The sequence below is a fragment of the Euprymna scolopes genome, chromosome 4 (assembly GCF_053919585.1).
Source record: "Euprymna scolopes isolate OS-2025 chromosome 4, ASM5391958v1, whole genome shotgun sequence".
NCBI lineage: Eukaryota > Metazoa > Mollusca > Cephalopoda > Sepiida > Sepiolidae > Euprymna > Euprymna scolopes.
The window spans coordinates 127,312,588-127,336,021 of NC_136485.1; positions in this window are offsets into that span (position 1 = coordinate 127,312,588).

Consider the following 23,434-nt stretch of genomic DNA (forward strand, 5'->3'; position numbering starts at 1 on the left):
AGAAGGAACAACAACAAAATCAATTATCTGTACGATCGTTTCGGAAATCCGTGCTTTTTATTGTGGTATACATGAAGTTATGTAGAACAATTATATATAGTTTGTTTGGTAAGCACGGTCTCCTCATCAGCAAATTTAGGAGGATTTTTATTGAATTTAAAAGACACCATAAATAAACCTAGCATTAAAAGTAAGGCAGATGAATCTGAAAAAATTGAAATAAAAGGTTTGGATTTTAAATTTATAAGAAAATTAATATGGGTTAGAGATAGAAATGAGTAGAAAATATATATATATTTTTAATTTACATAATAAATTTGATTTAAAAATATATAGAGATAGTTACCCTTTAGTTTTTCTTTTTTGAAATCAGGAACTGTGTTTAGAGAAGCCATTTAGATGTTTGCTATAGCTTTTTATTTTATTGAATGATGAATTTTAAAAGGGCGACGCTCGTGCAATAAATTGTTTCCGTTAGCGTATTTTTGATTAAAAGACGCTACAGTTTATATATATATAGAGAGAATATTTATTTTATAAGTTTTTAAGGGGAGATAATTGTCATGTGTTATTGACTTTATTTATTATTTGTTTTACGGGTCTAAGGGAGGTAATTGGTCTAACTTAATTTATTAAAAAAAAATAATAATAATTGTAATCTATTTTTACTAATGAGTAATTTTTAATGATTTAAGGTGGTTTATATTTATTAAATTTAAACCAACGTTTATGATTACATGTCAGAAGCTCGTGTCTTGAATTTAATAGTTTGGTTGTGCTTTTTATATCTTCATATTTTAAAATTTTTAGGGTCTCTTTTGTACATAGTGGACAAAATTTATCTCCTGGTTTATATAATTTGCAAGTCTCAATTATTTGCCATTTTAAGTTGAAAGAAATATTGCTATTTTTTAGTTGCCAAATATAGTTGGGTAGAGTAGTTTGGTTTGATAGAGAGTTGTTTTTAAAAGAATGTTTGTGCGTTGAAATTCTATGTTTTATTAGGCCAGATGTGGAACCAATATATATTACCTCTTGATTATTGTGATTATTTTCCGTTAGGTCTATTGTTGGATTATTATGTGGTGGGTTGATTAGTAATTGATCGGTAGATTGATTTAAGTTGGTGTTATTATTTAATCTGGTAGTTGAGTTATGGCTGTTAATAGGTTCTTGTAGATTTGGAGTTTTTGATACTGTGCAGCTATAGATAACATTTTTAATTTTACATGAGCCTTGTAGGGGACATTTAATTTTTCTTCTACAGTTACAGTCCGATGTATTTTGTATAGTTGTATTTTGTAGTTTATTAATTTTCTTATTATTAGAGCTAATTATTTTCTGATGAAGGTTAGGCATAGTAGAGTAAGAGACTTTAATTGTGTTCTTATTGAAAATTGTATTTATCTATGGGGGGGCTTTAAAGTTCTTATCTCATATTTTAAAAAATTCTCTGGCTATGTTTGTTTCTAGGTTTTTGAAATACGGGGGGTTGAACCATAGGATCTCCTTGTGTCTATTCTTACGTTTACGGGTTTTAGTTTGCTGTTTATTTGTATTATTATCTAATATTTGTAGTTTGGTTTTATCTTTTTTTGTCTCTTGGTTCTTTTCTTAACTCGTATACGGGAAGACCTTGCCATATTATATGTTATTACGCTCTTAATAGGTTTATTTTTAATGCAGTTTATGTTTCTATCATTTTCATTTATGAATTTAATTTGTGAATTATATCCAGTTTTTAAGGGCTTCATTATAGTATTTTTCTAAATCTATTTCTATAAGCCACCAAAATAAACTCATAGTACCGGCAGATAAAACTGGAAATTTCTACACAATGGACTATATACAATATAAAAATCTAATATATAAAGAACTTAATAAAAATTAACAAACTACTAATAAATCAGCACTAAATAAAATAAATAATGATGCAAAAACATTTTAACTAAACTTAAAATAGATAAATACACAGAAATAACGGTACCAGGTACCCCGAGATTTACTTTAAAAGACCACAAACACAGCTTCAATATTAACCCTACTATTAGACTCATTTGCCCCTCGAAATCAGATATAGGACTGGTTAGTAAAAACATATTAGATAGAATTATCCCCAAAATTAAATCCATAATAAAATACCCACTATGGCAATCTTCCAACCAAGTAATCGACTGGTTTTCTAATATTCAAAATAAAAATAATATTACATTTCTTTCTTTTGACATTAAATCATATTACCAATCTATATCACCTATCCTACTTAATAAATCTCTATTAATGGCACGAAAATTAACTAATATAACTCAAGACGAAATTAAACTAATACTTATAGCTAGACTGTCTTTAATAACATTTGATAATAAATATTGGACCAGGAAAAATACCCCTAACCACTTCAACATTTTAATGGGATCGACGGACTCGACTCAGGTCACTGATCTAGTTGGCCTTTTCCTTTTAAATGAAATACATTGTATACTCCATAAACAATTCAAACTTGAAGGAGGGCTATATAGAGATAATGCACTTTTCATAACGAATTCTACTAATAAAAATTATGAAAAAGCAATTAAAGCTCTACATAAATTATTTAAAAATTATGGACTTAGTATAATAATCGACCCTAATAAAAAAATTGTTAATTTCTTAGACATAACCTTAAATCTTGAAAATTCTACCTTTGAACCATACCATAAACCTAACTAATCACTTCTATATGTCCACAATCAATCAAACCACCCTAAATCAATATTAAAATCAATAGTTCCCAATATCGCTTTAAGAATTTCTAGACTGTCTTCTACTAAATCAATATTTACCAAAAATGAAAAATACTATAATGAAGCCCTTAAAAACTCTGGATATAATTCACAAATTAAATTCATAAATGAAAATGATAGAAACATAAACTGCATTAAAAATAAACCTATTAAGAGCGTAATAACATATAATATGGCAATGTCTTCCCGTATACGAGTTAAGAAAAGAACCAAGAGACAAAAAAAGATAAAACCAAACTACAAATATTAGATAATAATACAAATAAACAGCAAACTAAAACCCGTAAACGTAAGAATAGACACAAGGAGATCCTATGGTTCAACCCCTCGTATTCCAAAAACCTAGAAACAAACATAGCCAGAGAATTTTTTTAAAATATTAGATAAGAACTTTAAAGCCCCCCATAGATATAATAAAATTTTCAATAAGAACACAATTAAAGTCTCTTACTCTACTATGCCTAACCTTCATCAGAAAATAATTAGCTCTAATAATAAGAAAATTAATAAACTACAAAATACAACTATACAAAATACATCGGACTGTAACTGTAGAAGAAAAAATAAATGTCCCCTACAAGGCTCATGTAAAATTAAAAATGTTATCTATAGCTGCACAGTATCAAAAACTCCAAATCTACAAGAACCTATTAACAGCCATAACTCAACTACCAGATTAAATAATAACACCAACTTAAATCAATCTACCGATCAATTACTAATCAACCCACCACATAATAATCCAACAATAGACCTAACGGAAAATAATCACAATAATCAAGAGGTAATATATATTGGTTCCACATCTGGCCTAATAAAACATAGAATTTCAACGCACAAACATTCTTTTAAAAACAACTCTCTATCAAACCAAACTACTCTATCCAACTATATTTGGCAACTAAAAAATAGCAATATTTCTTTCAACTTAAAATGGTAAATAATTGAGACTTGCAAATCATATAAACCAGGAGATAAATTTTGTCCACTATGTACAAAAGTGACCCTAAAAATTTTAAAATATGAAGATATAAAAAGCACAACCAAACTATTAAATTCAAGACACGAGCTTCTGACATGTAATCATAAACGTTGGTTTAAATTTAATAAATATAAGCCACCTTAAATCATTAAAAATTACTCATTAGTAAAAATAGATTACAATTATTTTATTTTTTTTTTTAATAAATTAAGTTAGACCAATTACCTCCCTTAGACCCGTAAAATAAATAATAAATAAAGTCAATAACACATGACAATTATCTCCCCTTAACAACTTATAAAATAAATATTCTCTCTCTCTATATATAAACTGTAGCGTCTTTTAATCAAAAATACGCTAACGGAAACAATTTATTGCACGAGCGTCGCCCTTTTAAAATTCATCATTCAATAAAATAAAAAGCTATAGCAAACATCTAAATGACTACTCTAAACACAGTTCCTGAATTTAAAAAAGAAAAACTAAAAGGTAACTATCTCTATATATTTTTAAATCAAATTTATTATGTAAATTCAAAAATATATATTTTTCTACTCATTTCTATCTCTAACCCATATTAATTTTCTTATAAATTTAAAATCCAAACCTTTTATTTCAATTTTTTCAGATTCATCTGCCTTACTTTTAATGCTAGGTTTATTTATGGTGTCTTTTAAATTCAATAAAAACCCTCCTAAATTTGCTGATGAGGAGACCGTGCTTACCAAACAAACTATATATAATTGTTCTACATAACTTCATGTATACCACAATAAAAAGCACGGATTTCCGAAACGATCGTACAGATAATTGATTTTGTTGTTCCTTCTTATGAAACTGATTTTTAATTTAATTAAAATTTGATTTTTAAATTAAAAATATTTTTTTTTAATTTTTAAATTATAAATCACATTACATAATATTGAATTAGCTCTAGGACATTTAACTATCGAGCTCATTATATATCTAAATTACAACGAGCACTTTCTATTTCCTGTATTTTAATTAAACTAGTAATTTCACTGTTACATTAAAATACACTTAGCTCTTTGACTATTGTTCTAATCTCCTTTAAATTATTAGCTCCCTATAACAGGTTGAGTTTATATACGTAATTGTAGATATGTTTCATAAGAAGGACTTGCAATTATCAACTAAATGCATCCCCATACCCCCTAAAGACACCTTTATAACCAGCTTAATTACAAGTATAAATACATTTATAAGGAACTTGAGATGGAAAGCCTACCATTTTGATAGTTACCAAAATGAAACCACAGAACCAATACACCACCAACCTGGAGAAATAAAAGAAACCATCCTCAGACAAGACAAGAAAGAAAATAAAGCAACGAAATACTACAGACTAAAAACATACAAAAACCCTAAGAGAAACATAGACACTGAAAATTTTGAAAATGACTTAATCAACCTGATTAAAAATATTAAATTTAAGAAAAATAAAAAATATATCACTCCCAAACTTAAAAAGATAAATAAATTTTCAAAATCTATTTCTATAAGCCACCAAAATAAACTCATAGTACCGGCAGATAAAACTGGAAATTTCTACACAATGGACTATATACAATATAAAAATCTAATATATAAAGAACTTAATAAAATTATAAAACTACTAATAAATCAGCACTAAATAAAATAAATAATGATGCAAAAACATTTTAACTAAACTTAAAATAGATAAATACACAGAAATAACGGTACCAGGTACCCCGAGATTTACTTTAAAAGACCACAAACACAGCTTCAATATTAACCCTACTATTAGACTCATTTGCCCCTCGAAATCAGATATAGGACTGGTTAGTAAAAACATATTAGATAGAATTATCCCCAAAATTAAATCCATAATAAAATACCCACTATGGCAATCTTCCAACAAAGTAATCGACTGGTTTTCTAATATTCAAAATAAAAATAATATTACATTTCTTTCTTTTGACATTAAATCATATTACCAATCTATATCACCTATCCTACTTAATAAATCTCTATTAATGGCACGAAAATTAACTAATATAACTCAAGACGAAATTAAACTAATACTTATAGCTAGACTGTCTTTAATAACATTTGATAATAAATATTGGACCAGGAAAAATACCCCTAACCACTTCAACATTTTAATGGGATCGACGGACTCGACTCAGGTCACTGATCTAGTTGGCCTTTTTCTTTTAAATGAAATACATTGTATACTCCATAAACAATTCAAACTTGAAGGAGGGCTATATAGAGATGATGCACTTTTCATAACGAATTCTACTAATAAAAATTATGAAAAAGCAATTAAAGCTCTACATAAATTATTTAAAAATTATGGACTTAGTATAATAATCGACCCTAATAAAAAAATTGTTAATTTCTTAGACATAACCTTAAATCTTGAAAATTCTACCTTTGAACCATACCATAAACCTAACCAATCACTTCTATATGTCCACAATCAATCAAACCACCCTAAATCAATATTAAAATCAATAGTTCCCAATATCGCTTTAAGAATTTCTAGACTGTCTTCTACTAAATCAATATTTACCAAAAATGAAAAATACTATAATGAAGCCCTTAAAAACTCTGGATATAATTCACAAATTAAATTCATAAATGAAAATGATAGAAACATAAACTGCATTAAAAATAAACCTATTAAGAGCGTAATAACATATAATATGGCAATGTCTTCCCGTATACGAGTTAAGAAAAGAACCAAGAGACAAAAAAGATAAAACCAAACTACAAATATTAGATAATAATACAAATAAACAGCAAACTAAAACCCGTAAACGTAAGAATAGACACAAGGAGATCCTATGGTTCAACCCCTCGTATTCCAAAAACCTAGAAACAAACATAGCCAGAGAATTTTTTTAAATATTAGATAAGAACTTTAAAGCCCCCCATAGATATAATAAAATTTTCAATAAGAACACAATTAAAGTCTCTTACTCTACTATGCCTAACCTTCATCAGAAAATAATTAGCTCTAATAATAAGAAAATTAATAAACTACAAAATACAACTATACAAAATACATCGGACTGTAACTGTAGAAGTAAAATTAAATGTCCCATACAAGGCTCATGTAAAATTAAAAATGTTATCTATAGCTGCACAGTATCAAAAACTCCAAATCTACAAGAACCTATTAACAGCCATAACTCAACTACCAGATTAAATAATAACACCAACTTAAATCAATCTACCGATCAATTACTAATCAACCCACCACATAATAATCCAACAATAGACCTAACGGAAAATAATCACAATAATCAAGAGGTAATATATATTGGTTCCACATGTGGCCTAATAAAACATAGAATTTCAACGCACAAACATTCTTTTAAAAACAACTCTCTATCAAACCAAACTACTCTATCCAACTATATTTGGCAACTAAAAAATAGCAATATTTCTTTCAACTTAAAATGGCAAATAATTGAGACTTGCAAATCATATAAACCAGGAGATAAATTTTGTCCACTATGTACAAAAGAGACCCTAAAAATTTTAAAATATGAAGATATAAAAAGCACAACCAAACTATTAAATTCAAGACACGAGCTTCTGACATGTAATCATAAACGTTGGTTTAAATTTAATAAATATAAGCCACCTTAAATCATTAAAAATTACTCATTAGTAAAAATAGATTACAATTATTTTATTTTTTTTTTTAATAAATTAAGTTAGACCAATTACATCCCTTAGACCCGTAAAACAAATAATAAATAAAGTCAATAACACATGACAATTATCTCCCCTTAACAACTTATAAAATAAATATTCTCTCTCTCTATATATAAACTGTAGCGTCTTTAAATCAAAAATACGCTAACAGAAACAATTTATTGCACGAGCGTCACCCTTTTAAAATTCTATCATTCAATAAAATAAAAAGCTATAGCAAACATCTAAATGACTACTCTAAACACAGTTCCTGATTTCAAAAAAGAAAAACTAAAAGGTAACTATCTCTATATATTTTTAAATCAAATTTATTATGTAAATTCAAAAATATATATTTTTTCTACTCATTTCTATCTCTAACCCATATTAATTTTCTTATAAATTTTAAATCCAAACCTTTTATTTCAATTTTTTTCAGATTCATCTGCCTTACTTTTAATGCTAGGTTTATTTATGGTGTCTTTTAAATTCAATAAAAATCCTCCTAAATTTGCTGATGAGGAGACCGTGCTTACCAAAAAAACTATATATAATTGTTCTACATAACTTCATGTATACCACAATAAAAAGCACGGATTTCCGAAACGATCGTACAGATAATTGATTTTGTTGTTGTTCCTTCTTATGAAACTGATTTTTAATTATTTTAAAATTTGATTTTTAAATTAATTTTTTTTAAAATTATAAATCACATTACTTAATATATATATATATATATATATATATATATATATATATACATATAGATATATATATATATATATATATATATATATATATATATATATATTGACACAATAATCTCAATTTGTGATCGGATTGTCATGGATTTTAAGCAACATAATGTTTAACATGTATACATTAAATTTTGTTAAGTGTAACATGCACTGTATGTATTTATATATATATATACACACGCACGCACATACACACACGTTCACACACACACACACACATATATATACATATATCTATTATTTTTAAAAACAATAATCTACGTACAAGCGTGTTTCGGGGTCCTACCCATCTTCAGCGTAGCTTGACCTTTTTTATGACTCGAACCCCGGGACCTTATGTATTTCAGTTCAGCGTCTTAATCCATCACGCTATGATGTCATCGACAATTTACTGCTTAGTATTCATCGTTTTATATATTTACGTAGTTTTGTTGTTGATTTTTTTAAACGATATTAAGGTTATCGTCTCCACCTTGGAGAGCCGGTGTTGTCTTAGAAAGTCGCCTTCTTTTTATTTGGACGTATTTATTTATTATTTTTTAAAAACAGTAATCTACGTACACGTGTGTTTCGGAGCCCTACCCCTCTTCAGCGAATTGTTAGGACTCGAACCCCGGACATTATGTATTTCAGTCTAGCGTCTTAATCTATCACGGTATGATGCCATAGAAAATTTACAGCTTAGCTTTCATTGTTTTATCAATTTAGGTAGTTTTGTTGTTGATTTTTTTAAACGATATTAAGGTTATCGTCTCCACCTTGAAGATTCAGTGTTATATATATATATATATATATATATATATATATATATATATATATATATATATATATAGATATATATATATTAATATAGATTATTTATTAAATCACATAAATCATATAAATTAATAGACGGAGATATACTTTTATGCATAAATTTTCAGTATTTACTTCAACAGTTCTCATTACATAGGTAGAGCTAAGAAGTAAATTATGAAAATATATATACAAATTAAGCTACACAGAATATTTCGCGTTTCATTCTTGTGGTAATGAAACGTGGAATATTCTGTGTAGCTTAATTGCTATATATATTTTAATAACTTACTATATATATATATATATATATATATATATATATATACGGTAAATTTTATAATCAACAAAATGTAATGCATAGATGTTGAACACTACATTGCTTAAAATCCATGACGATCTGATCACAAATCAAGGAGATTATCGTGTAAAACCATAAGAACATTAGGGATAAATATTGTGATATCCTTCATTGTTCTTATGTCCCTATCACTAGATATCGAATATCTCTTAGCTAGCACCCTCTCTCCCCTTCTGATGAGGCTTCGAAATACTTAAGTGAAAAGATCGTTTTATATCCGCTATTCTTAATGATGTAATTTACTTATATAATTGATTATATATATATATATATATATATATATATATATATATATATATATATATATATATATATATATATATATATATACTAGGGCATATATATGGGGTAAATTATGCCCAGCGCCAAAAGCTTCTGAACTGAAAGAATCAGAGAATACATCTGGTCTAGAAAAAATTCTTGAAACCAAACGGTTACCGACCAACCGCACTGTTCTTAAATCACTTAATGCAAATGATGTTGAAATGTGGGCGCAACAAGATGAGGAAACTACTGATCAATATCCTGAATGCAGTAATGCTGATAAAAATAGCGATAGCTCCCATTCTCTACACCCTAATGTAAATAACCAAGGACACTTTGATGAAGCAGTAACATGGGATGATGCAGAAAAGTCTATGGAGACGGTTATAAAATTTCTAGAAAAAAGTCCTTACTTTAGTGACAACTATGTTTTGCAAGTAATGCCACTCCGAAGAGATATAATCATAAAGAAGCTACAGAACCAGGCAAGTGTAGATTTTCGTGGTCGCTTACAGAAAACAATGGCAGCGCCCGAGAGCTCCATCGATGAAAATAGGAACTGCAATGAGACTCATTCAATGAATAACTAAAAAAATTGTATTTTGCATAAATGAATGATTTCTGTAGATGATAACTTAGGCAATAAATACCTAACAATTAAGAATAGATTTAATTTATTTTCAATGTTTTTGTTCCTGGTAATAATATTTAACAATTCCTACTTGCAATATATCGTAAACTCAACTAAATATATACTTAAAGTATCATATAGCAATGAATTTCATTTACTATTTCTAAATTCTAAGGAAATTCAAGTTAACATTTTTTATCACGAAACTTGAATAGCATCCTCTAACTTGAACGAATCGGATGTACAAATGATAGGATTTAGGCTGTATATAGTTTTGAATTGTCGATCTTTGTTTATTCTTATGTATCTAAGCTCTGCCTATTATATTGACCTTCTTATTATCTCAATAGTTTAACATTTAACTGTTTTCATAATTTTTCGTAGGTCTCCTGTTTATATATATATATATATATATATATATATATATATATATATATATATATATATATATATATATAATTACGGCTTTACAACGAACAAAGACACATATTGTTGGTTATTCTTCAAAATATCAGGTTTTACGATTTACGTTAAGTGGTTTTGGCCGGATGTTAGTATACAAATTTTATTGTAAATCCTAGTGGGCAACTTTTAATCGTATAGAGAAAATAATTTTACAAAGTTAAACTTATTTAAGCGGTGGTGTTTATTTCTCTCAATATGCTTGTAATGCGAAAAGCATACATTATAAAAATATTATAAAAAAGATTTCATGATATACGAGGGGCGTGCCATAAGTAATGCCCCTGACCCACCTCCATTTGTCTGGTCTAGCTGAAATTTTGCATGTGCAATGACTCATATCTCTGCGGGTTATGTGGCAAATTACAGGTCTGAAAAAATTGTGGTTTCTGTTTTACAGGTGTTTGCACTGAGACAGGTGTGAAATGGAGCCTTTTGAATGTCGAGCAGTGATGCGGTATTTGAAAGGACGCACACCACATGTGACTTTTGATAAAATGAAAGCAACTAATGTTGATAATGCCCCATCATATGACCTTGTAAAACGCTGGCATCGTGAATTCAAACATGGCCGGAAGTCTTTCGAAACAGCTTCCAGACCTAGTCGCGCTCATTCTGCCATTGATGAGGAATCTGTCCGTCAAGTTGAGGCTGCCTTTTGAAAGATCGGCGCATTACTATTCGTCAAATAGCCCAAGATGTCAAGATTAGTACAGGGTCTGTGGAAACTCTCATTCATGACAATTTGTATATGCATAAGGTGTCTGCCAGATGGATTCCCAGGTTGCTTACACCATTCCAGAAGCGAGAACGCGTCGAGTGCTCGAGGATGAATTGGGAGATGTACCAAGAAAGTGAGTCAAAGTTTTTCAAAAGACTGATTACAGAGAATGAAAGCTGGGTCCATCGTTGATCCAGAGACCAAAGCCCAGTCAATGCAGTGGAAGCGCTTGGACTCACCATCTCCAAAGAAGACAAGGGTGCAGCCCTCCGTTGGCAAGGTCATGCTGACAGTCTTCTGGGACCAGGACGGAGCAGTGATGACAGATTTCCTGGCAAAGGGTACCAAAATTACAGGAGCCTATCATGCTTCACTTTTGAGGAAATTAAGGGAAGCTATCAAAATCAAGAGGCGGGGCAATATCAGCAAACGCACCCTGCAGGAAAACTCGCATATCGCCAGATCAGAAGCACAGGCGTGTGGTCATGAATTCTTTCCCTATCCTCCCTACTCTCCTGACCTTCCACCCTCTGTCTTTTACCTCTCCCTAGCCACGAAGTTGTTTTTGAAAGGAAAGCGTTTCCCAGATGATTCAGCCTTGATTTCTAAAGTCATGTCATGGGTGGAGGACCAACCTGGGCTGTTCTACCAAAACGATCTCCTCAGCTGCATCAAACGATGGGAGAAATGCATAACTCTGGGTGGTTCTTATGTAGAGAAAGACTAATATCTGTGCCAAGTTTCGTATTCTACTTCTATGGGAAGTGAGTCAGTGGCATTACTTATTGCACGCCACTCGTATATTTGCCTTTTTATACCCCATTTTTACCTTAAGGAATTATCGTTACTTTATAATTTACCTTCATGCATCGGCGTTTAACTTCAAGCATTTCAATAATATTTTCGCATAGTTTTAGATTAGCAGCATTTTTTTTTAAATAATTACAACCCGAAGAAATAATATTGATTACTATTAATAAAATACAGTGTTATTGATTAAGTTGTAAGCAACAAATTCAAAACTTAATAATGCTTATATCGTAAATGATTTATTCACACTTTATGTCGTGAGACACCAAGTCTTTTTTTTACATAGGCATCGTCACTTATCAAGACCACTAAATGATAAGGGTTTAAGAGTGTACAGTAGACAATAGGATAATATAGCAATCGTTAGTAATGGAAATTCGGTAAATTTGTTAACTTATATGGAACTGCTCATCAAAAACTTGTTTACATTAGATTTGAAGACAACAATATTCTAGTCAGCAGGAAGACAATTCCATAGGCGTGCGGTTCTAAGATAGAACATTTGTACATGGAATCTACGTTTAGGTTTAGACACAGATAAAGAGTGAGGGAAATTATTGATTGTGTTTTCTGCTAGACGAGTGTTTCTTGTGAAAGTTTGGCGAAGGGGGACCATAGATTGGAGCTCAGTCGAACACTTGCCATGAAAATAACGATAAAGAAGAAACAACATCACTTCCGTGATAAAGATGTTGCAGGAGAGATAAAAAGGACATTCCCTACGAGGCTACAATGTCTATTTTGAACTCTATCAAGGCATGATAAGTTTATTTCGATCTAATGTTTGTACAATTAAACTAAAATGTTCAATATTATTCTCCATATTTCATTACTGATTATTTTGTAATTTTAAAATTAGTTTTTTAACCAACTAATATGTTTATTATTTTCTATGCTTTGTACCTAATACTTTCAAGCCAATACCTATATGTAAAAGTTTGTTCATACTTTACGATGTTAAACTTCCGGATTATTACGATCTTACATTTATAAGTGTTTTATTTAAACAAAATGGATTCCCGATATTTTAATTTGATCTTATTTATTCTTATTTAATAAAATAATATTAATAATTGGTTAAATTCTGATTTCTAAATTTAATGTAATTATTATTTAATTCTATTTAATTTTGTACTAGCATTACTTTGATTCTCGATATTTTCATTTTAGAATATAATTTTTTTATGAGCTGTTCCATATAAGTTAACAAAATTACCGACTTTCCACTACTAACGTTTACTATATTGTCCCGTTGTCTACTGTACACTCTTTAACCCTTATTCTTGAGTGGCCGCTTGGCCTTGATAATATTCCATTGTAATAGATATTCAATCTGCGAACTCTGACGAAACTATAGGATCGTAAATTCGATTTGGTAATGGAAACATCTGTAACTAAACAAGCCAAAAACGACAATAAAAACATATTTTACTGTAGTGTAGCATTGAGTAGTTTTCAGATATTTTTGCCATTTACAACTCACTCATTACACACACACACACACACACACACACACACATATATACATATATATATATGTGTGTGTGTGTGTGTGTGTGTGTATATATTTATACTCCAAACCAATCTGTAACTTAAGCAGAATCTGCCACCCATAGCAATATCAAAAATTCTATTGCTATCGTTAGTGTTTCAATGTGTCTAATTATGCCTCATTAAATTTCACTTTGCCAGTTTCACAATATGTATATCTAAAAATAATTGTCTAGCCATTTGTATAGCATTATTCAAAAGTGATGGGATAATAGATGTGTAAAATGCATCCGTATCAAATTGTATTTATCTGAGTCCACTGTCCCTAGTTATGTTCTTAAACCATTTAATCGAAACCCACATAAAAAACTGTCGTATATTTAATATTCGAAATTATTCCATTCAAGATATGTTTTGTATACATCTTATATACTAGCTGAAATTAGTCTTATTTAAGGGTTACTATCTACGTGAATTTATGATGCGCTAAGGGAAACATTGCTTCGCTTAGTAAAAAATAGTTATGCATTGTGAACTATATATTTTTCAAACATCGTTTTACCCTCCTTATTTATACCACCTTATTCTTTTACTTCACTACATATTTACTATTTAATTTCTTTATATATAAGTTTATTACAAGTGGATAATTCTATCTGAAATGTGTTTTTAGCTTTATCATCTGGGACGATTAGATTTTCATAATCTTTTCTTTTTTTTTAAGGATATTAAGTATTCTAATAGAAGTATTACTATACGTACAATGTTTTAAATTTATTTTCATGGTTTGAACGAACACAAGTACAAATAAAGGTTTTTGTTATATATAAGTAGAGATTTTAACCTGTTTTATTATATACTAGCGGTTCAGCCCGGCTTTGCTCGGGTTTTGTGTACTGTTCATGATTTTATGTGCATATTATATATATATCTTAAAATCTTTGACCCATGTCCAGGTAACCTACATCTAAAATTTCAAGTTTTTAGACCCAAAATTGGCGGAGGAGTTTGGAAGAGTCTGCAATGCTTAACTCTTTCAATTTCGACCCCTTGACAGCCAAATTTCTAGCCAGAAACCGATTAAAAAAATTCCCAAATCTCAATATAATAAAATATAACTAGAGAAATTTCACTACATGTAAATAAAACTCAGACAAGATTTGAACGCGTGTCAAAGGATCTGGAAACTTTTAAACTACAGTTATCTTAATCTCTTGAAATCTAAGTGTCGAAGTCGACAAAGGTGGGAATAGTGTCTTAACACTTAGCAGTCACACTGTAGATCTGCTTTTTGTATTGTTCCCTATTGTATCCATGATAAAAATGAATTACGTAAATAATGCATTTTCAATTTAAACAGTATTTGAATTTGGAATAGACATGGCTGTTTGTTAAAAGGATTCTCGTGTTTCTAAAATGAAAAATCAGATTCTTTAAACGGATATTAAACAACATGGGGATTTTCTGACTAATAAAGAAAAATAGCAAGGTTACTGAACGCACGAATATTTGTTTTACCGGAGATAGTGCAGAGGGCTATAAAAAATAAGGTATGATGATAAATACTATTATTTGAATTTTAGCAATGATTTAACAAAAATACCTTTTACTTCGGAACAAATGCAGTAATCTTAAATTACTAAATGCATCATGCAAATGCGCGAATACTTGTTAAATCTTCACGCTTCACATTTATGGCAATTGGCGTGTACATGGCTTTAAGCCAGCTGATAGACTTTTATCAAAAAACGAATAGAATACTGTCAGATGCGAAGTTGTGATTGACAATTGGCGGTTGCGCGTTGACCTTTCGTTTGTGCATTACTGGATGTCAGATAAGTCGCCATTAGTGAATCTGACATAAAAGAGTTTTGGAGTGAATAAAATTATTTGATGAAAAAAAAGTTTTCGCCAAGAAGCACGCCATTATTAAAAGTGTTATCTAAGAAAAGACTAGTCTGTAGAATGCATCAAAAATAATTTAGTCAAAATAAAAATATGCGTTGCATTTTAATGCATCTATATTTTGATTTATTGTAAACAATTTCTTAGTTGATATACATAGGTGGATACATAATTTACCCTGTCATATGGCTGAGAAAAAAATGAGCTATCCACACGTTTTTTTAATGTTGCATGAAATTGGTTAATTGTGCTCACCGTATCTTCATATATATATATATATATATATATATATATATATATATATATATATTCTTCAGAATAATTTTATTTAACAATAAGTTTGTTTGGAAATCTGTGATTAGAAGATTTACAAAATATTACTGGCAGTAATATTCTATAAGTATTATCCCATCTAAATAAGAATTGCTCGATATACAAGATAGAACAAATAAATTAATTGTAGTGATTTAATGAATTTAAAAAAACTTATTGAAATGAAGTTTTTGAGTTTCATATAAAGTTTTTTATTATTCTAAGCAAGACAAAGAATACTTTAGAAATTTAATCTCCTTAACATAAAGGGTTTGGATGTCATCAGAGGAGAAAATATTAGCAAATATTTACAAAGGTATGTACCCTATTTGCTAAAGTCAGTGAGACATGGAAAGTCAAAGTCAAAATAATTAATTAATCAGTAGTCATGTAGCAAAAGGATTTGAAAAATAGTATATGAAAATTGTATATCCAGATGGCGTGGTAAGCAGTTGGGTAATAAGATCCAAGTTGTATATTGGGTAATCCGCATAGCTGAATAGATATCCGAGTCGGGCATGTTCTTGTATGAATTTCTTTATGGGTCCAGCGAAAATATTTTAAAGTCTGGTGGAAGCCTTATCATTAGAAGTCTATACTATTATTACTGGGGCGAGGTGTTAGTTGTAAGGAGAGGAGGTAATAGTGAAGGGTTACAAGTAGGATGATCACACACACACATATATATACACACATATATATATATACACATACATATACATACACTTAACAGAAGAGATATCTCTTTAAGTTTGACGGTTCGCATATGGAGGTCAAGTTGTGTACTGGATATAGAGACAGGGCAGGTAAAAAGGGAAACAAGAAGAAACATACAAATAAGAATAAAAGTAAAAAGAATATGATAAAGAGCAAATGGACTAATGCGTTTTTCCAAAAAAATTATCTTAATTTTCAAAAGTTTGATCTTAATTTCCTTTGTCTGTTTAAATCGAATTAATACAGTCAACTCAAATTTTATCTATTATACCATAAGGTGATATTCTTGTTAATTTTATACGCATTGATAATGTCCCTTAAAATGGAGAATTAAAACGAAGGTTTAGAATATACTAATGTTTGTGAGTGAATTGTAAAACCAAGGCTAAGCGTATTAATAGAACGTTTTATTTTTATTTTATAATCCTCACGGTAATACTTCACTGTTAAATAAAAACAATAATGATAATACCTTACTGAAAAGTGTCTAAAGATCGGTAATATCAATAACATTATACTATTTAGTAATATTTTACTGAAAAAGGTTTTCTACACATGTATTTATATGCATATATACATACATATATACATATATACATATGCATATATATATACATATGCACATATACATGCACGCATTCATACATATATGCACGTACACATACATATACACACATATACACACACACCCATACATAATATATCCATACATACACACCCATACATACCTACATACACACTCATATATACAAATGTATAGATTTTGATATAAAGAAAGCATACCAATAGTCATACTATTAATTATAATAATAAACAGTGTAGGTAAGATAACTACAATTATCATTAAAAAGAGTACCAAATTAGCCCCTACACTGCTAATTAACATTAAGAAGATGAGAAGAGTAGTGTTGTATAACTAAGACTAAAAAATTGATTTACTTTAGTACCAACAGGGATGACGCATCATTGAGTATTGTGTTTTCATATTTATATGTGCGGATCTGGAAATTACCTTGCAATGGGGAATGTTTACTCCATTTGTGGTTAGTTAGGGACGAATTATAAACTCCTTAATTGGGAAGGTACATATTTTTTAAAATACTATACGAACAAGATCTCAGAGTGCAAATTACGTGTAAGAAATCAAAGTGTAGTAAGTTAATTTGCGTATAGTGAGTCTCTACTAAACATCTAAATAAACAATAAGAGAAAGTTATTATATGGGTTAGAAGAGATGCTTAAGAACGTATCTTTAGAAAATTCTTAGTTTAGATTTTTGTCAAAACTGATGTGTATTTAGTATTATATTTTTACCCATTTACATTTATACAGACAGTGTATGCTATTTTTATTAAGTTGGCTGTATTTAATTTTTTTCTTGTGCTTACATCTGGACACTAGTTCATTCTTGGTATTTATTATGGGTTTGTTGAAGGTGATTGTGTTAACTGCTTCGAATATACAAAGATTGCATAATTTGTCCCCTGGGGCATATGATCTAGATTTATTCAGTATGCTCCATTTAATTGAATAGGGGGTTTTCTTGTCCTCTAGGCTATTGATTAATTTAGTTAAGGATGCACTATTATTATCATTGTTTTGAGATCTTTCATTTCTGAAGGAATGTAGGTGGTTTGAAATTCTTGCTTTTATTAAGTTTGATGATGCACCTTTATACGTAAATGTTTCCCTTGTTTTATTATTGTTTGTTTGTTCATCAGTCCCAGTGCTAGTGAGTATTATATTGGGGGGGCTGAGTTGAGAGGTGGCATGAAGATTTAAAGCCGGGTGCTGGTTAATCCTATTCTGGTCTTCACTGGGAATTATATTATTGGATCCGTTAGACTGGTTGTTATTCTTTTTGTTGTTATTATTAGAGCCCTGGCGATATGTATGCTTGCACTCTGCGTGCTTCGACTATATTAATTGTTTCCCTTATTTGTATTAATTGTTTGCATGTTTTGGTAATTGTGTGAATGTGCAGGCGTATACCACGCCTTTGTGCATGCAATCGTTATTGAGAGGGCATTCATTTTTATTTAACAGTATATATACTGTTAGACCTGCGTTTCCTCCTTTTTGCAAGGATAGTTTGCCTTACGTCCTCAATAGTAACATGGTATACAGTCTTTCATGCCAGTGTGACGCTGGTTACGTAGGGCGGACCTCCTTGCATTTGAGGACTCGTATACACCAAACGTTCCTTCTAAAATTAGACAGGGTAGAGCAGGATCTATGAATCTCCCTTGCTCTACAACTTTGGACTCTGCTATTGGCCAACATTTGGTTGATAATCCATGTTGTGCCAATCAGTATGAAATAGAGTGGTTTGAGGTACTGCATAGAGCGGACTCCAAAAATCATTGAAGAATTTTGGAGTCTGTCTCTATTGCCTTTCGTAAACCATCTTTATGCCGGCAGAAGGATACGGTGAAGGCGTTGAATCTCTTCGGGGAAATTTGATAACCCTTTTTTTTTTTTTTTGTCCTTCCCTCGCGGTGCCATTTTAAACGCTTTTTTCTCTTCACCAATTAAATTTACTTTTAATCGTCTTTCTGGCATTTTTAGTACTCGTTTACTCGTTCCCCCCTTTTGCTCTTTATTTCGGCATTATGTTGTTTAATTTTATACTATCGATTCTCTCCTGACGAGATGATAGTCGAAAGAGCTTTTGAGAGATTTCCGCCCCTTTTATTTAAATTTATATATATATATATATTTATACCTAAACTAACATTAAAAAAAAAACACTAACCTAGATTTAAAACAGATCAAGAAACTAAATATCCAGGCTAAATAGAGCACACACAAAGGAACATGTCAATCAGAGGTCAAATATGCCTTTGTCCGATAAGTGCATGCTCATTGGCTGATAGGAAGGGCGCAGTGGATACTAGAAAGCTGATTGGCTAACTAAAATCTCAATAGAAGATGCGCATATAAAAACCACAAACAACCACAGAATTCACGCATAAGCCTGAAGAGTCCTAGAGTGGATGAAACACGGAATATTCAGTGTAGCTTAATCGCCGTATAAATTTTATAACTTACTATATATATATATATATATATATATATATATATATATATATATATATCTCAAAGCACTTTAACTTGAAAGTAGAATGTAGCGTTGTTCCACCGGCAAAACACCGTATTCATAATGTAGTGGAACTATTAATAGTTGATAATCTTCAAGAGGAAAATATAGAAATTTATAATATTATTTTCCAAACACTACTCGCCAGAAAAGATCAAACATGCTTAAGATACATTTTAAATAATTTTAAACAGAAAGAATAGTGTAATATGTACATTGTACATGTTTTTAAAATTATTAAAAATTAATATGATTGATTAGCGGATGTAAAATTCCATATTCATTTGTATCATTAAGTTAATAGAAATGGATTTTCTCTGTCTGAGAAACCAAACCCTCTTCGAAAATAATCACATTTTTTCAAGGAATTTGTGTTATTCCTAATTAATTTCCAAATCTATATTTATCACATCAAAACCTGCATTTATCCAGTGAACTCGAAACCGTTCTCATTTTCTTGATTATGCAATCATTCTCAAGTTGCTGGCGACCTACTGTCTGAGATATCAAAGAAACAACACGCATTGCACCGCGACAATCTTGCCTGAATTAGAATTTCCTCTTTACAATAAATAAATAAATAAACCAATTGATGATAAAAAACAGAGGGTATGAAAAAAAGTTAATTGTCTGAAATTAGGTTTATATTTACCAGATTAATACTTAAACCTGATCGCGGTTCATAAATATGGAATAAATTGCATAGGATTTAGAGTCCTGCTATAAAAGTATAGGAACCTTTGCCGCAGGAAAAGCATCAGTAAAAATATTAATTTGGACATTTATCGAAATATGTGATGTTCACCCAGTAACAAGCAGTTATCATTGCCTTTCTTAAAATCATATCATTTCAAATCTATTTATCTACGTATATGTACACACAAACACATACGCACCCCCCATATATATATATATGTATATATAATTGAGGGTATGGATTGCGTGTGTATACACACACACACACACACACACACACATATATATATATATTAACTATTTCATTTTACTTTCATTGAAGTACTTCCAAATCTAGAAGGATAAAACTTTATCTTTATATGAGATACATACATGTTTTAGTTTTCCATTTAATTTTGGTTTACGTCTAAAATTACGAATCTATAAAATAGTACGGAACATACACACACACACATATATATATATAATATATATATATATATATATATATATAAACTTAATAAAACATGTAAACACACATACATATATATGTACGTGTTTAAACACATTAGGTGTTGATAAACAGAACTATTTATTTAATTTTATTATATGAGTCAAACAAACACAATATTTTATATCTACGTCTGTTTTAAATATTGCAGTTTACAAAATCTCCTTAAATATTCAGTTGCATTTTATATAACAGGGCCCGATTTGATATATTAAACATATTACTATTTTACATATTAAAAACAAGTAATAATTATATAATCTGACACAAATAAATAATTAGAAATTATGAAAGGAAATATTTCTTTCAACAGAATGGAAATTTCATTGCAAATTAGTTTTAATGACACAGATCAGCTGTAAAGTCACGCGATAAAAATGAGAAATATGTCTTCAAAAATAACTTTGAAGGGTATATTGATTATTAATTAGAAAAAGAAAAACAAATATCATATTGTAAGATGAATTCTGGAAAATTCTCAATCTATATATTAATAAAACTGAAATAATCTCTGTGTGTGTATGTATGTGTACCTTCTCCTACCAAACTACTCTGTCAATTTGCAGTCTAAAGACTCGAGATTTGACTTAAGGGACATTGAAATTTAAGAAAATCTGTTCAATTGGTTTTCGACCAGAAATTTGGCTTTCAAGGGGTTAAAGTTCAACGATTTGACCTTTGAAAACTCTACTAAACTCCTCCGCCAATTTTGGATCTGAACACTTGAAATTTTAGATGTAGGTTACTTAGACATGGATAAACATTTTCAATTATATATACATATGCACATAAAGTTGTGAACAGTAAGTAGAGCCTGATAAAAAAAAAAAACAAGGCTAAACTTTTAGTAGATTTTTAAAGATAAAACTAAATTAAGAGAGTAGTATATACAAAAAGGTGCTTATTATCGATCAATGACATTTGCATTTGTATGGCTTATGGATAGAAACCGCTAAATGGTTCTTGGAATACTATTGTCAGTCTATACGGTTCGAAAGTGTTTTTTATGTATCTTAATGCTGAATATATCAAACATCTTTAATTTTGTAAGCATATGCGTAACTTTCACACCGTTTTGTTCATACGACGATCGTCCCAAAAGTAATGCATCCTATTTTTTAACTTAAAAGCTACAACCTTGAAGAGTTACAAAGACAGGAGCGAAAAAATCAAAACGCGCAACCTAATATGCTATTTATATTTATTTTTCTACATAGTCATCACCATGCACAATACATTTTCCCCAGTTTCATTTGATGTATCGCTCGCAAAAGTTCAGATCAAATTTTGCCACTCACATCTCTTTCGCCGCTATGAAATCTACGAACCCATCTTTTAACTCGGCTGACATCAACTGCATCGGCTTCGTAAACATTCAACAGCCTTTGGTTGCTCCGTTCATTTTATTCCGCATGGATGAATGCCGCATCTCTTCTTCTGGCGCACGTCTATGACAGGGGGTAGCATTCTAATAGCCTCACGCCATCAATATCTGAAACAAGTCGGTATAACTTTCCCGTCATGAATGTATAAATTTAGTTTTCATAACAATGCAATTTCAAACCATTCATAACTTAATCGTGTGTAATGAAAATAGGAGATGTTACTTTTGAACCATATATTGTACAGAATAGATGGCAGATTGTGATTAGTGAAAATCATGCAATAGCCCGACAAAAACCGACTTTTGTTGGCCGTTCCTATTATCTGTATCAGTTCTCAGTAAATCATACTACTGTCAGCAAATATATGCAATAACATACACACATGTATATATATATATATAGGCATATATATATTGATTATGAAAATTATGAAGTCTCTTCTTCACTTAATAATCAGTGAAAATTTCGTATTGATTGGATAATTACTTAATTTTTGGTAGATTTTTAGAGAGAGACTCCGTCAAAAAATACTGATCTTCTTCCGTTTTGGTCGTACCTAGTCATATACGAGCAGATCGGTGCAACATTTCACACTTATCGATTATCAAATTTCTCTCCATTTCTCTCGGCGGTTTGTTTCTTACCTGCCTACAGAGATATAACGATAATTTTTTTTTTCTCTCAGCTTGAAAAAATAAACCTAGCGACGTTTTGCTTTGCGGATTTTGGTTAGTATATGCACTCAGTGTGATCCTTGTCAGAATCACCACAGGCTAACTTAATCGCTATTGACACAGAGTGTCTAATATGTAGCAACACTACTTCCCGCAAATATAAGAAGTGAAATGCGTGTCCTTTTAAATGCTATATTTTATTTTTTCCCGTTTTTCCCTTTTAGATGAAACGCAAACATTGCTTCGGAAAAGACTTTACAAATTTCAGCAAACTATACTATTACTACTACTACTACTACTACTACTACTACTACTAGTGCTACTAGTACTACTACTACATTCCTGGTATTAAACGTAACATTAAATTCCTTTTACAAAATGAAGTAAATAAAACAAACAGAAAG